Source organism: Cinclus cinclus, chromosome 3 (genome assembly GCF_963662255.1).
Source record: "Cinclus cinclus chromosome 3, bCinCin1.1, whole genome shotgun sequence".
In the NCBI taxonomy this organism is placed as follows: Eukaryota; Metazoa; Chordata; class Aves; order Passeriformes; family Cinclidae; genus Cinclus; species Cinclus cinclus.
The window spans coordinates 2,086,797-2,100,998 of NC_085048.1; positions in this window are offsets into that span (position 1 = coordinate 2,086,797).

Here is a 14,202-nt window from a genome sequence, read left to right on the forward strand (position 1 = left end):
GCGAGTACTCTGTGCTCAGATCAGGGTGCCAGCAGGTCCCAGCTGCAGTTCAGCAGGGTGGGTGTCACACATGGAATGAGTGTTTGAGTCAGAGTTCAGTGAGTTCCAACCCCCTGCTCTGGGCAGGGACAAGTCATCTCTGTTCTGCACGAGTCACTGGGTAGAAGCAAGATGAAGTCTCTGGTATAAAGTCACCAGAGTACAGCTTTACCTGGGACTAAAAGCTCATCTTCTCTCTCCCTTGCGTCTGCTGCTCCGTGTTCCTCTGCAGGGGTGGGAGAGGCCCTCAGGCTTTCTGGCAAAGCTGTGAAAAGGGAAACTTTGATCAACCTCTTTGCTTGCCATGGATAATTCCTTTAGAGGGGAAGCTGATCAAAGTCCAGGTCAGCCGGGAGGAAGAAGAGGGGGAAGCAGAAAAGGACGGTGGAGCCACAGATCGATATTTTCAGCACAACAGGTTGACAAGGGCACAGGGTGGAGCGGGGCAAGGGGACGTGTTTGATCTGTGCTGCTGCAGTGGGGACACGTCTGCCACATCCCAGCCCTGTTCCAGCATCCCTGGCAGACTCGGGATTCTCAGATAACTCCTTGTGTTCTGAAGTGAACAACAAATGTGTGCCCTGGGTGCCTTGTGACCTCCAGCAGTTGTGAGCAGAGAGCAGACCCTGGTGACCCTGCCCTGCTCTCAGTCTCCTTTTATGGCACAATTTTTATGTAGACTTTTTTTGGAGGTGAAAAAGAACTGCATTCTCATTTTATTACAAGTAACTGAGAGCTCACAGCATTTTTCAGAACAGCATTTTATATTTTGTTAAGTTCCTACCAAGTTTATTGTTTGCACAGCATTTTATCTCATTCCTTTTTGGGGAAAAAGTAATGATGATCTTAAATCCAAAACTTGTTTTAAAACAGATAATACTTAAATTTTTATGCAGTGAATTTGCTCTTGTCAAGTGATGCCACTTTCCTCCTGTTGCGTTTTCTTGTGCCATACAGCAGCGCAAAAATAAAGGATTGTAAGGCATGACTTATTTATCTTGCTTGTTCCTGGTACAAGTGATGGCAGATACAATTCTGGTTTCTTTTTTTGGGTCAGCAGCTGTGTGTAGGTTCTTGAACTCTTGAATTCACCTGAATGTGCTTCTTGTATTGGGCATCTTCATTGGACTGTGTAGTTGCAGTTCTCTGTGCCTGCCAAGGGTTTTGCATCCATGCAAATGCAAATTCCAAGCATGATGGACCACTCCATGAAAAAATGCAGCTTTTGGAAGTGTTCCCTGATGTGGCACGGGAAAAGTTAAAATCAAGTCAAATAAAAAGGAAATTAAGTTTGATTCAATCAACACATTTCAAAGCCCTGGTCTTGCAATGAATCTCCCTCTGTCAAGGACCCAATGCCAAGTGCAGTTTCTGGAATTCCACTAAAGACAGTTTGGGGCATCTACTGACATGCTTGTTCCCTGGGGAGTCACGGATGAAGGAAAGTCCTTTCCTGTCCAGCTGGATGAACACTCTGATTTCCTGGAGCTGCTGTATCTTCTGCAGTGCCCATTGCTGATCCTACCCTTTCCCAACCACAACCTCTACAGAATCTGAGAGTTCCTCTTCCTAGTGGGCTCCTGAATCCCCTTTGGGGCAAGCAGTCTGCAGTGGAGGTGGATTCGTGGCATGCGGATGTTGTGCTTGGCAATAGAGCACCTCATTTCACTATGTATGTCCAGGGCTCCTGTGTCTTTGTATCCCTCACAGAAAATTGTCAAGGTAATTTGTGTTAATTGGGATGGCTTTTGAAGAAGCCTCTCATTTATTGTATGGATTGGACTCAAGGACTTGGCAGTTTCCCATCCATCAGTTTCATCAAGATGTCACCACTTTTGTCACCAGGCTCTACTGCTGTCATGTAGGGACTTTAAATCTCAGTTCTACTCCAGGGCCTGTCTTGCCTCTTGCAGCTGTGCAGGAGTCAGGTGGCTCCTAATTCACTCTTTCTCCCCCATTTCAGTGGTCAAACTGATCTGAGATGACTGAGAACCTTTTTGATCCCTAAGGAAATGGAGTTGTAGCAGTCATTGGCTGTCCCTACTAGTCAGGAGTTTGTGCCTCGCTGCCATTCTTCTGCTGGTGACGTTCACATGTCACCATTTTATTCAATTTTAGCTGGAAAAGCCAATTCAAGTCTGGCCTTTGATTCCAGGCAAATTTTTAGCCATGATTGGAGGAGTCAACATGCAGCAATCTGGGAGGTACATGAGTAGAGGTGGTCAGGAAGCTCATCTGAAAGCAGTAACCAAAGTACAACCTGGGTGCTCTGCTCAAATGGGTCTGCAGAGGTGGCTTGGTGACAGCATTTCATTTCCAGCTGTCATTAAGGACAAAGCAGTACTAAATTGCATCCTTTTACTGGGATTGCACTGCCTTTGATGGATCCCTGGGACTTCTGGAGTCATTTCTGCCTTTCTGGAAGCCTTAGAGTTTGGGAAACTTCATGGTTTTGTGACTTCATTTTTTTCTGTAGTGGGATCTGTTGCCAGTCTGCCTCAAAATGGAGCCTGGCCTCTGCCTTGTGCTTTAGGAAATTCCAGTAAATCTGGGCAAGGAGGTTTCTTCTGCATGGGAGTGGGGAGGGAGAAGAAGGGAGATGCAGTTTTGACTGTGATCTGTGGCTGATTGTCCTGTGCAAATGTGCTGCAGGAGAAATAATTTATTTGTTTTTTTTTTTACATTTACGTATAATACATGATAAGCTGTGGCTGTGTCATAAGATTGAGGTGTTTGTTTTCTAAAGGGGAGAGGCTCCTGCTGATGTTTTCCCCTCAGAGTTCATAGAAAAAAACAAGATCCCATAAAAAAACTGAGATCCCATAAAAAACTTGTAAACTTGTTAACTTGACAAGGAGTTGTTGCATTCCCTCATCATAATCCCAAAATATGGCCTGCTCCAGGGTTGTACTGAGAAAAGTTTGGTAAACAGCACAGTCACAGTAAGAATGAGAACAGCAATGACTGGAGGTGACTTCTGAGTGTTTTTTCCAAGGATTTTTGTGTTTATAAAAGTAATCTTTTGCTACTTTCCACTCACTGGCACGGATTGCTCAGAGAAAATGAAGTCTTAAATTTCGAAGATCCTCAGCACATGGTCCTGAACAACAGGCTTTGGTGGTCCTGCTTGAGTAGGGAGCTTGGATAAAAGGATTTCCACTGGAAAATGGAAAGTGGGACTGTATCCTGCACATCACCAAGCCGTGGGGTGTGCTCTGGAGGTGGCAGTGCCTGGAGAAGGTTCCTAGCCTTGCTTCCCAGGGCACAAATAAAACACATCCTCGAGTCATATGGCAGAGCTTTTTTAATTTTTTTCCCCCTAATAAACCTATTTTGGGAAAATGGGCTAGAGAGTCCCAAATTAGCTCCAGTATTTTGGACACTAGTCCTACTTTTGTGCGTGTACCCAGATGAATTTAAGTGTTGATACAAATGCAGTACCTGGACTTTTAAAAGCACTGGGTAAATAAGAGCCTGTCTGAACATCTCCCAGGAATAAAGGACTTGGAGCTGGCAGAGGAAGGCTGCTGTCTGGAATGTGAATCCAGGCACATTCAAAGTAGAAATCAAGTACAGATTTGTAGTGGAGAGGGTGATTAATCACCAGAATGAACAGGAGTGGATAGATCCTTGCTCTCTTGCTGGTTTTGAGGCAAGATGTCCTGGGACAGAAGTTGAACCAGGTAACAGCTTTACTTCACACTGTCCTCAGTGTACAGAAGCCAGTTTAATCCAGAATCAATTAGGTGGGGAATACCTCCAAAACCATCCAGCTGGAATGAGTCCCACCTTTGACAGATGCTTGTCACCCAGACTGGAGCATTGAGTCACACATCCAGTTGTGCCTTGGGCACCTCCAGGGATGGGGACTTCACCACCTCCCTGGATCTACTCCAGTGTTCAACAACCCTTTCCATGAAGAAACTCCTACTGATGTCCAGCCTGAACCTTCCCAACACAGGTTCATGGACATGTGTGCACACAAGTGCACAGAGTCCACCCAGAAGACCTGACAATTCCTGCTGACCTTATGCTGTACATGGAGTAAAAGACCTTAATTTTTAACTTTTTGCTGCTTCTAGGAGAGTATTGGCATGTAGTTATGCATGGGGTTGGGGATCTGCCTTTACTGTGAGTTCAGCAGTGCTAGAACTTCGTTCTTGGGGCTGAATTTCTTCACCAGGCTGGACCTTGGTGGTTCTGCATTTCAGGAGTGGTGTGACAATTGTAGTGCTGGGGACTCTGCTGTGTTCAGCTGCTGATACTGCCCTGGGTGGCTTTAAGCCAAGAATTTGGTCCCTCTGTTCATGTTTTACTTATGTCAAAATGGTGATGTTTGTCTTCCCCAAGGACAAAAGCTTTTAGTTTGTTATTTGTAAAGCCCATTTGAAGAATTCACTGAGGAAGGTATTAGTGAAATACAAAGTGATGGCATTTTTTTTATTTTTATGCTATGTGAGTCACTCAGAAATTAAAAGAGAAAATGAGTTTCTCTTCCAAATAAGTGATATCAGCATCATCTTTACCAAGTGACTTTCTCCTTGTTTCTGCAGGGTGTTGTGGATCAGGGTGAACTCTACTTCAAAACATTTAATTGCACACAGTGAGAAATGAAGAAAACTGAAGGGGATCCCAAGAATGTATTAAAAATCAGAACTAAACTGAGAATGATTTCATGTCAAGTGAGACAAATGCAGAGTTGATACTCCAGTGCTTCACACTTCCACTTGTCCTTGGCACCGAGAAAATGAGATTTTTAATATCTGAAAAACAGATTGCCATGAAGACTCATCCATTGTAAATTTAAGCTGCCTTTATAGCAACTTAAGCTGGGGACAAGATTGTTCATTACATCTGATTCTACAACTGCAGCCATGATTTCCATATTAATAGTGGCTTCTTTTTTTTTTTTTAATTGTCTCTACCAGAAATAGGAAGGGGAGCTAGTTGTGTTTTTCCTGGGTTAGCAGATAATTTATTTAATGAATAATGCGAAAAGGGCAAAGGTTTGTGAGTTCTTACTTCCATATCACCACAAAGAGTGGTGACACCTGCCTTGGCTGCTGTGCTCAGTCTGCTTTGGTGCTTTAGTTTGTGCTAAAAGGAGACTGAGGGAAAGAGGGATATTGAGTCATGATTCAGAGGCAGCATTTGTTGCTGATGCAATTTATATTGGTCAGGATTGAATTGTTTTGACTCAGATTTTAGGTGAAGGGTTTGCTTGTTCGCTGCCTGATGTGCCCTTAAGTGACAAAAGCATTGAAGCAGCTTCTCACATGTGTCTGGGGGTGGGGAAGGTATTTCTGTGCCACTGAACTTTAGACCAAGGTGGAGTCAAAGACTGTTTGTGCCCCTTTTCTCTAGTGGCTGCTCGGGGCTGGCAGTGGCCGGAGGAAGCACCAGCTTCCTTTCCTTTCTCTGGAGCTGGGTTTTCCTTCCACCAGTCCTGCACCCAAGGCAGATCTGAGCATTCCCTCTCCTTCCTTACTTACTCTGGGATGGTTTGTGGTTGCATTCTGGGTGTAATAAACCTGCCTGACACTTTAATGTAGCAAAACTGGAGAATTATCCCAGTTTTCTCTTGGATTTGCTGCTGTTTATTTCTGAAATCCTGTCATCCTCTGTCTGTACTCACAGATCTGGAGTCTCTTGGAAAAGCTTGTCTTCCTCCTCTAATCATGTCTCAAATTTGGTCTAGATCCTAGTGGCTCTTCTCTTAAAACATCTGAGGTCCATACCAGTTTTTTCTTCTTTCATTGCTATCACTAATATCCTCCTGCCTTTGTCATCTCAAAACCTGAGTTACAGCAGCCTTTTCTTTGCTTCTCTTATCTCATCTCCTTGTGTTCTACTTTTAATCCTGAATTTCATGATGGTGGAAGGTGATTTTTTTTCTTTCCTTTCTGGGTTTTCTCTTTGCTGCATCCACACTCCTCACTCTGGAAGCAGATCTTTCTCTGAGGAATCCAGTTCTTTATCAGTAGCCCCTCTGACCTTCAGAAAGTTTGTATATATTTAAGTCTAATTTGTTCCTCTTTGGAAAACAAAACAGCTCTCTGTATTAAAATTTGGCAAGAAGTCAACAGCATGATCTCATATTTTTTGTGTCTGCCTCAGGGAATATATTTAAAATGCAGTTAAGAGATTTGACAGAGGAGGAGTTTGGTGGGGGAGTCTCTCTAAAAGGTTTGGGGTGGCTGAAAGGGAGAAACCTGGGTGTTTGGCTGTTCTATCCATCAGTGGTTTGGTGTCACTGATTCCCTCCCAGCTTATAGAACGTGGCCTGTGAGGGTCTTCTGGGACCATTTGTCTTGGTGACCTCTTTTCCTGGAGAGAAAGAGGCAGCTGAGGACCTCAGTGTGGACCAAATGAGTTGTTGTGGAAGAGCTGCAGCCACCTCTCAGCACCTCCCCTCCCTGGAAACACCCAGAGTTTTCCCTGGCCACAGCTGGCTGGGAGAAGGCTCTTATGGACAGGCTTAAACCTCCCAGGAAATCTGGTGGCCAAAAGCTCAGTGCTGCCACTTCTGGGAAAGCTCATTCAGCCCAGCCTTTGGTGCTGAAAGCTCATGAGTTTTTTTATGGAGGAAAAAAATACAGACATGTAGAGATCATATCATCATCCCCTGGAGGGATTTAAGAGCAGTGTGCATGTGGCACTTGGGGACATGGGCCAGTAGTGGCTTTGGCAGTGCTGGGGTGACAGTTTGACTTGATGGAGGTGATTTTCCTCTGTTGTGAGACCTCGTGTGGAATTCTGTGCTCTGGGGTCCTCAGCACAGGGAAGACGTGGAGCTGTTGGAGTGAAATCAGAGAAGGTCACAGAGCTGCTCTAGGGACTGGAGTCCCTCTGCTCTGGAGCCAGACTGGGAGAGCTGGGAATGCTCAGCCTGGAAAGGGATCCAGGGAGAGCTCAGAGCTCTTTCCAGAGCCTGAAGGGGCTCCAGGAGAGCTGGAGAGGGACTGGGGACAAGGGATGGAGGGACAGGACACAGGGAATGGCTTCCCACTGCCAGAGGGCAGGGATGGATGGGATATTGGGAAGGAATTGTTCCCTGGGAGGGTGGGGAGGCCCTGGCACAGGGTGCCCAGAGAAGCTGTGGCTGCCCCTGGATCCCTGAAATGTCCAAGGCCAGGTTGGACAGGGCTTGGAGCAACCTGGGCTAGTGGAAGGTGTCCCTGCCCATGGCAGGGTGTGGGACAGGATGAGCTTTAGGGTCCCTTCCAGACCAAACCATTCTGTGATTCTGTGATCTTGGAGGGCTTTTCCAGCCTAACCAGCTCTGTGCTTCTGCATCACTGCGTGCCCAGCGGGTTCCATCTGGGAGAGGTGCAGTTCTTCCCCAACATCTTCAGCAGGTGCTGAGGGAGGAAGAGTTCTTCTCTATTACCTGGAGCACTTTTAACTGCTGAGAGGAGCCAAGATGTGTCTATCCATGACTGCTCTCCATAGATTAGCAGTCCACCATTGCTGATGTTACAGATGGAACAGAGGAAATTATCCCTTGCAACTCCCTGTGCTACTGTATCCACTCATTTTCTGTCCCAGCTCTGCCTGGATATAACATCCTGCTTTTCTCTTTCCTCTTGGTTAATAGTTTGATTTTTGGAGCACTTGCAGTCCGTGTTAGTTTGTGGAGAAAGACATCAGCAGTGATAGCTGAGGAAAATTCTGTTAGGTCATTCCTCCTCAGAACACAGTACCTGTCTCCTGAGCTCTTTGCGGATGTTGGCCAAATAATCCTTTTAATAGCTTTTGTGAGTTAAAAGGGTAGGTAACTGTCATAAGGCTAAATGATTGCATAGATTAATTTACTTGTGGCCGAAAGAAATCAATTGTAATTTAAATTTTTGTCTCTGGACTGATTACAACGCCAGACATCAACTTTTTTCGTAAGAATCTGCCGTGTGCATTGAAGTCTGTGAGTCTGGATTAGTGACAGATTATCCAGAATGATGTGATTGGATCTCTTTGCCTCTCCCAGACGTCTCTAATGTTCTTGGCTCTTTTCCTTGTGTCTTACAGAATGGTGAATAACACTGAAGACCCTCAAGAGGCTTTGTAGCGTCCCATCCTCATGTAAAGTATGCTCAGAACTTTTCCAGTAGTGTAAGTACAAGCTGAAGAAACTCATAACAAGAGTAATTTTGTGGTGTTCTTCTGTTAAATTGTCTAAAAAGAGTAGAGAAATGGTTACAATGATTGTGAGCAGTTGGCTGAGTTGGAGAGTTCCCCTGGTTTAGTGGAAGATTTAAACCAGGGAAGACATTTAAACCAGGAGTAGGAAAATAACTGAACATTTATATCAGGGAGTAGTAACAGTGAATTCCTCACTGGGTCGCACTCATGTACTGTTTGTGCTTCTACATTTCTGTCACTGAAACAGAAGGAAAATTATGCAGTTCTTAGAAAATCAGTCTTGATCAGAGAAAAATTGGTGTTCAGGGAGAGATCTCCATACAGCAGCTGAACAAATGAGAGGGATAAAGAGTTGAACACCACTCTAGATTTGCTGCAAGGGATGAGCCACCTTCAGTTTATTGGCCTCTGGCAGAAACAGCCTGGGGCACCTCACCTAACCCTGGTGCTGGATGTGTTGGTCCAAGCAACTCGAGTATCTTGAACCCCAGTGCCAGCTGAGATTGTCCAAATCTCGTTGTGCAATTTGAAATCAGTTTGTTCCTTTTAATTACTTCTGTCATATATCTTCAATGTAATTGGTTTCCATGCTGTTTCTTCAATAAATAAGCAAATGGATTCAAATTTTGGAGCTTGTCAGGCTGAAAGGAAGGGCTTGACCTGCAGTGTGCTGTCACTTATCTCCCACTGGCCAGTCCTGCACTGTTGTTCTCAATATCCCTGTTACAGGCACAACCAAATATGCTTGTCCTCTGCAGTCAGATTCCTGAGATACTTTGACCTCTTGACTTCAGATTGTTCCTTCTGTCAGACCGAGCTGGAAAGAGAAACCTTTTCTGGTGGATAGGAGCATGCAAGGAGCCATGCTGCTGTGAGTGCATCACATTTTCCCAGATGGATTATTTCAAGGATGAAGATCTATCCTTGGACAGTGATAGTGCAAGTGGCAGTGCTGTCACAGCCTTCTGTAGAAGGAGTCCCAACCAGAAATAGTGACTGACAGTGATACAGTGTTGGAAACAACACTCCAGTGGATTTCAAAAAGCCATTAATTAGTGATTTTCTATTGCCAATGGCTTAGTGTTCTGTTCAAAACTGGTGGTTTCCTACTTTGCTGCCAGTCCTTGGAGCCACCTCCTCTTCTTCCTTTTAGCTGAAATTGTGTTGCATTTCAGTATTAAAATCACCACTTGAAATTGTGAAGCTCTGGTTCACTGCAGGAGAGAAGTCTGGAGGTAAGGCCACATCACCCTGGGCATCTTTGTTATCCCAGTAATTCCGAGTTTGCTCGGAACCTCAGAGCTCCTCTGTGCTTTGAGTGAGCACAAGGACATCTCACAGCTTTGTGTCTTTTGCCAGAAATTTCCAGACTGGGAATTGCATTGCTTGAATTTCCTGTGTTTTAACTCGATTTTGATCAAGTTCTCCCCCTGTGCAATTTTCTGCTGCCACCTCCCAGCAGAGCAGTAGCAGCTTCCTGGATTTGTTCCAGTGTATGTGCAGCTAATATGGCCATGAAGATGCTGTAGAAGGAGAGGTGAATAATTTTTGACTGAGGGAAAACTGGGGGGAACCTATTCGGAGGAGATTAGAGAGTATTAAATTAGAGGAAATGGGCCAAGATGACCCATTTAGATAGAAAGTTTCCAGATTAAACCACAGATATTTTTTAAAAAGTGTAAATGGAATTGTGAAAGGGAAAGAAGAAAATGGAGCCTTAAGAAATTTTATAAGTTTGCATTTAAATAGTGATTAAGGTGAATATTAAGATTGAAGAATTGCAAAACTGCCATGGTAAGAGAACAGTTGGGTTACTCATAAGAGTAGGAGTCACCTGGGTGCAGTTACCATTTCGCTGCCTCATTTTTACTCTTAGTAGGATGAGAGTCAGTGCTGGAGAGGAGTTTGGGGCATGATGTGAACACAGAACTCTTGATCTTGGCCTCACAGGAATTAAGAATTTATCTAAAACGAAGTCCCGTAGCCAGCACAGCTTTATCTTTATTGGGCTCCCCATAAATACGGGAGTAATTACTTGAGATTTGTAGTCCATATTGATGAATTAATATGTGTTAATAGTGAGCTATGACCATCAGTATGTTTTACATCCCTCAAAGTACGATTTCTGATAGAACCAGACAGTTTCACTCTCATCACTTCAAATTTACCTGAATTATCAAGCCAGTGCTTATGAATCTAACTGCCAGCAATGGCAGGGGTGTCTGGGGTGTGGGTGAAAGAAAACCAGGGTGAATAATGCAGATGGAGAAGGACTGGGTTGAAGCCTTGTCATCATTTAGGAAAAACAGCAGGAGGAAATGAAGGAGAATGTGAACACTACCAAGTCAGCACAGATTGAAGAGCAGGCACTGGATTTACAGGGGCTTAGAAAATCACCACAGGCTGAGCTGTACCTGTCCAGTGTCCTTGAAATGTGACACAAAACAGGTTAATTAAACTCAGGTAACAAAAAACTCAGCTGATTTTCTCCTTTTGTCTTTGGTGGCAAGGTATTGTGGAAATAGTGGGTGACTCTGGGAACTTTCATTTGGCTTTTTTAGCTTTAACTGAAACGATGTCCTACCTGAGCCTTGGTTTTACTTTAAGATAAACAAGATGAGTTAATTCATGATTTCACAGCAAAAGTGACCTAAATTTAAAAAAATCTTGTTGAATGGTAAAGTTTTTTTCCTCAAAAGGGTTTGGCACAGCTGTCCAGGGAAGTGTTGGATTCCCATCCCTGGGGGGATTTAAAAGCTGTGTGGATGTGACACTTGGGGACATGGGTTAGTGGTGGCCTTGGTAGTGTGGAGTGTAGACTGGGTCTTGTCTGTCATGCAGGAAATTTCCCTGCTTTGGGTCTGGGTTACACAAAGAAATGATTGTTACTTTAAGAGCATTAATTAGGATATTCATTTCTCTCTGAAATGCTTTTAACTAAAATAAAACTCCAGTATGGAAGCAGCAGTGGCCAGAAGCCCATAGCTTTTGCTGTTATGATTTATTTTCTTCAAGGAGACACTGTTATCTATTCTTGAGTTCTCCAAGTGTAATCTCTGTCTTCACTAAGGCTGTGCCAATAATTCTGCACTTGCAAACTATTTTTCTAGTGGAAAATAATTTGCTTTGCTGTTGAGCACAAAAACAGTGGTAGGTGAGGTTCAGCTGTTGGCTGGGTTTGGATTTTGGTTTTCTGAACTAATTAATTTCTCTTTTAAGGAAGTGTTTTAGTTGATAGTGCTAGTGGTAGAACCTGAAAGAAAAAGAAAGTGCCTGAAAAACTTCAGAATGTCTCTTTTTCTTCATGTGTGGAAGAGATGGTGGAAATCCTGGTGATGGCTTTGCTTTAAAGTTGTCCTACACCTTGTCATGTGTGATGCTATAGATGGACCCTGTATGTGTGGTGAGAAAATGCTCAGAGTTCAGCCAGGCTCTTGTTCTGTCTTCTTGCAGAATTCCTGTGTGACTTTGAACAAGTTGTTTGGACTTGTCCAAAGTCCAACCCCTCTCCGAGAGCTCTTGGTCACAAAAATTAGGGCAGTATTACTTCCCTGCCTCACAGGGATCTTGTGATTGGAGTATTTAGATACCCCTGGTGGCAGCATTAATGGAGAAGAGTTCTGAGATTGTGCCTGCATTTTAATAAAGGATTGGTCAAGTTTTGAAATTACATGGAGGAGGTAGAAGACAGCAGTGTAATCTTGATGGCTAGAAATTACAAATTATCATAGAATCCCAGAGTAGTTCGGGTTGGAATCCAGAATGGTTTGGGCTGGAAAGGACCTTAAAGCTCATCCAGTCTCACCCCCTGCCATGGACAGGGACACCTTCCACTAGCCCAGGTTGATCCAAGCCCTGTCCAACCTGGCCTTGGACACTTCCAGGGATCCAGGTCAGTCTGGTGTCTAGGGCAGGCCCATGTCTCAGTTTTATTGATGACTGTTTCTTCACATGGATTACACTATTTCAGTGTGTTCATGATATTTACTGTAACTAAAGCACACAAGTCCTGCTTTCAGAGCTATGAGAGGGCTTATGTATCCAAAGTTTAGTCTTTGGCTGCTAAATCCGAGGGCTCCTAAATCCGAGAGCTCCTCCTTGCTCTTGGCAGAGGTTTGGGCTTTGGGCCCTGGTTCAGCACTCAGCTGCCACTACAGTTTTTCTGTGTGTTTGTTAGTCCTGCTGATCCCTCGTTCTGCCCTTGAATCCAGGCTCAGAGTTTGAATTTCTGTCTTGTTGCTGTAGAATTGCAACAATAGCAGGAAACCCAGATTTTGGAAGTAGGGAAGGTTAGGGTTAGACAGATAAGGTGTCAGTGTGAATCAGTGTGTGCCTTGAGTAGAATTCAGAAGTATCTGGCTGCCAGCCCTATGCTTAGTCAGAGGTCAGTCCCTTTTGTAAGACTTGGATTATGACAATAATTGCCATTTATATTATATTTTTGCCTTGTAAGATCAATCTCGAGTTCTCTCTCTCTTTCCCAGAGATGTAAAGCAGAGTAAGTTACTCACCCAAGTGGCAAAACGACTGGGTTTGCTCACTGCCAGCATCCATTAAAAATTATTTTATCAGCAGAGAATTTCAGAGAGTAAGTGGAAGAATAGCTTGTGTAGAGCAGCGAGTCGGGGTTTGGGGCTCTTTAACCAGCTGAGCAACTTGAAGCCTCCTGAAGAAACGATGTGTTGATATTCTGCTCTCAGCTTGCCTCCTCTAATTTGTGTAGCGGTGAGTATTTGATTACGCCGGATTTATTTTCAGAAGTTTCAGGCTGCTCTTATTAATTGTCCCCGTTTTGATCGAAGGCGTGTGGCAGAGCTCTGCATTCCGGAGCCGCTGTTTTGCATCCCTAAGCAGAGCTGGTGACGCTGAAGCTCCGTGGCTCAGCTCGGAGCCTGATTTCCCTCCTTGCTGCAGCACGAGGCTCTCGTTTCCCTGGGATAAGAGCAGTCATTACAAGAATTGCATTTTGTTTGTGAATCAGGATGAATGGGAGTAGAGGCCTTTTTTTTTTTTTTTTTTTTTTTTTCTGAAAATCAGAACCCAGAGATGCAACTGCAGGAGATAATTATGCAAACGTATGGATGAGGATGGCTCTGTGTTCGTTGACATGATGAGCACTTCAGGCCTGAGTTTTTTTTTTTTCTCTCTCTCTCTTGAAAACTGGTACAACTCCTCTGAAAATACCGGAGTTGCAACTGATGAGCATAAGTGATGAGTCAGATCCTTAATCCTCTGTTACGCCCCAGAATTCACAGCATCAGCTCCTGGTTTTGAAGGCAGCTTTGCTTAATATGGTACAAAGTTTTAGGTGGCTCTGAAAAATTTATATTGCTGTGAATCATCGGATCACACAATGGTTTGGGTTGCAAGGAACCTTAAAGATCATCTCATTCCAATGGCAGAGATGCCACTCACTGTCCCAGGTTGATCCAAGCCCTGTCCAGCCTGGCCTTGGACACTTCCAGGGATGGAGAAACCTGTGCCAGGACCTCACCACCGTCTGAACTGAAGGAGATTAGTTTGTTCAGTAAGAACAGAAAAGCTTGAATTTCAGAGGACTGGACACTGTTGTCCCCTAAATGCTCCAGTTCTCTTCCAGCAGTGCCTTACAGCTGCCTTGGAAGGGTCACAGTCTTTGCCTCTGGGCTTGATGATCCTTGTGTGTGTCCCTTCCAGTTCAGAATATTCTGGGATTCTGGGACTTTTTTGGTGATATATGTCAGTGCTGTTTGTGGAACAGCTGTAGCTCAATGAAAGCCCTTCCTTTTGAGTGTCTTGTAGGAACCAGCTGCATCCTCTGGCACGGGGTGAAGGGTTGGATGGGGCCCTGATCAACCTCATCTCTCAGCGCCACCCCTGCGCACCAGGGCATCGTGTGCTTGGTCCTCAGATCTCATAAATAGGATAAATATGCCAAACCCTCAGTGTTGTACCAGCTACTAGGGAGAAACTGGGGATTTGTCTTTGCTGCACTTTTACTGAGAGTAAAAAAAACCTCAGAACATCCACCTAAGTTTGAACAGT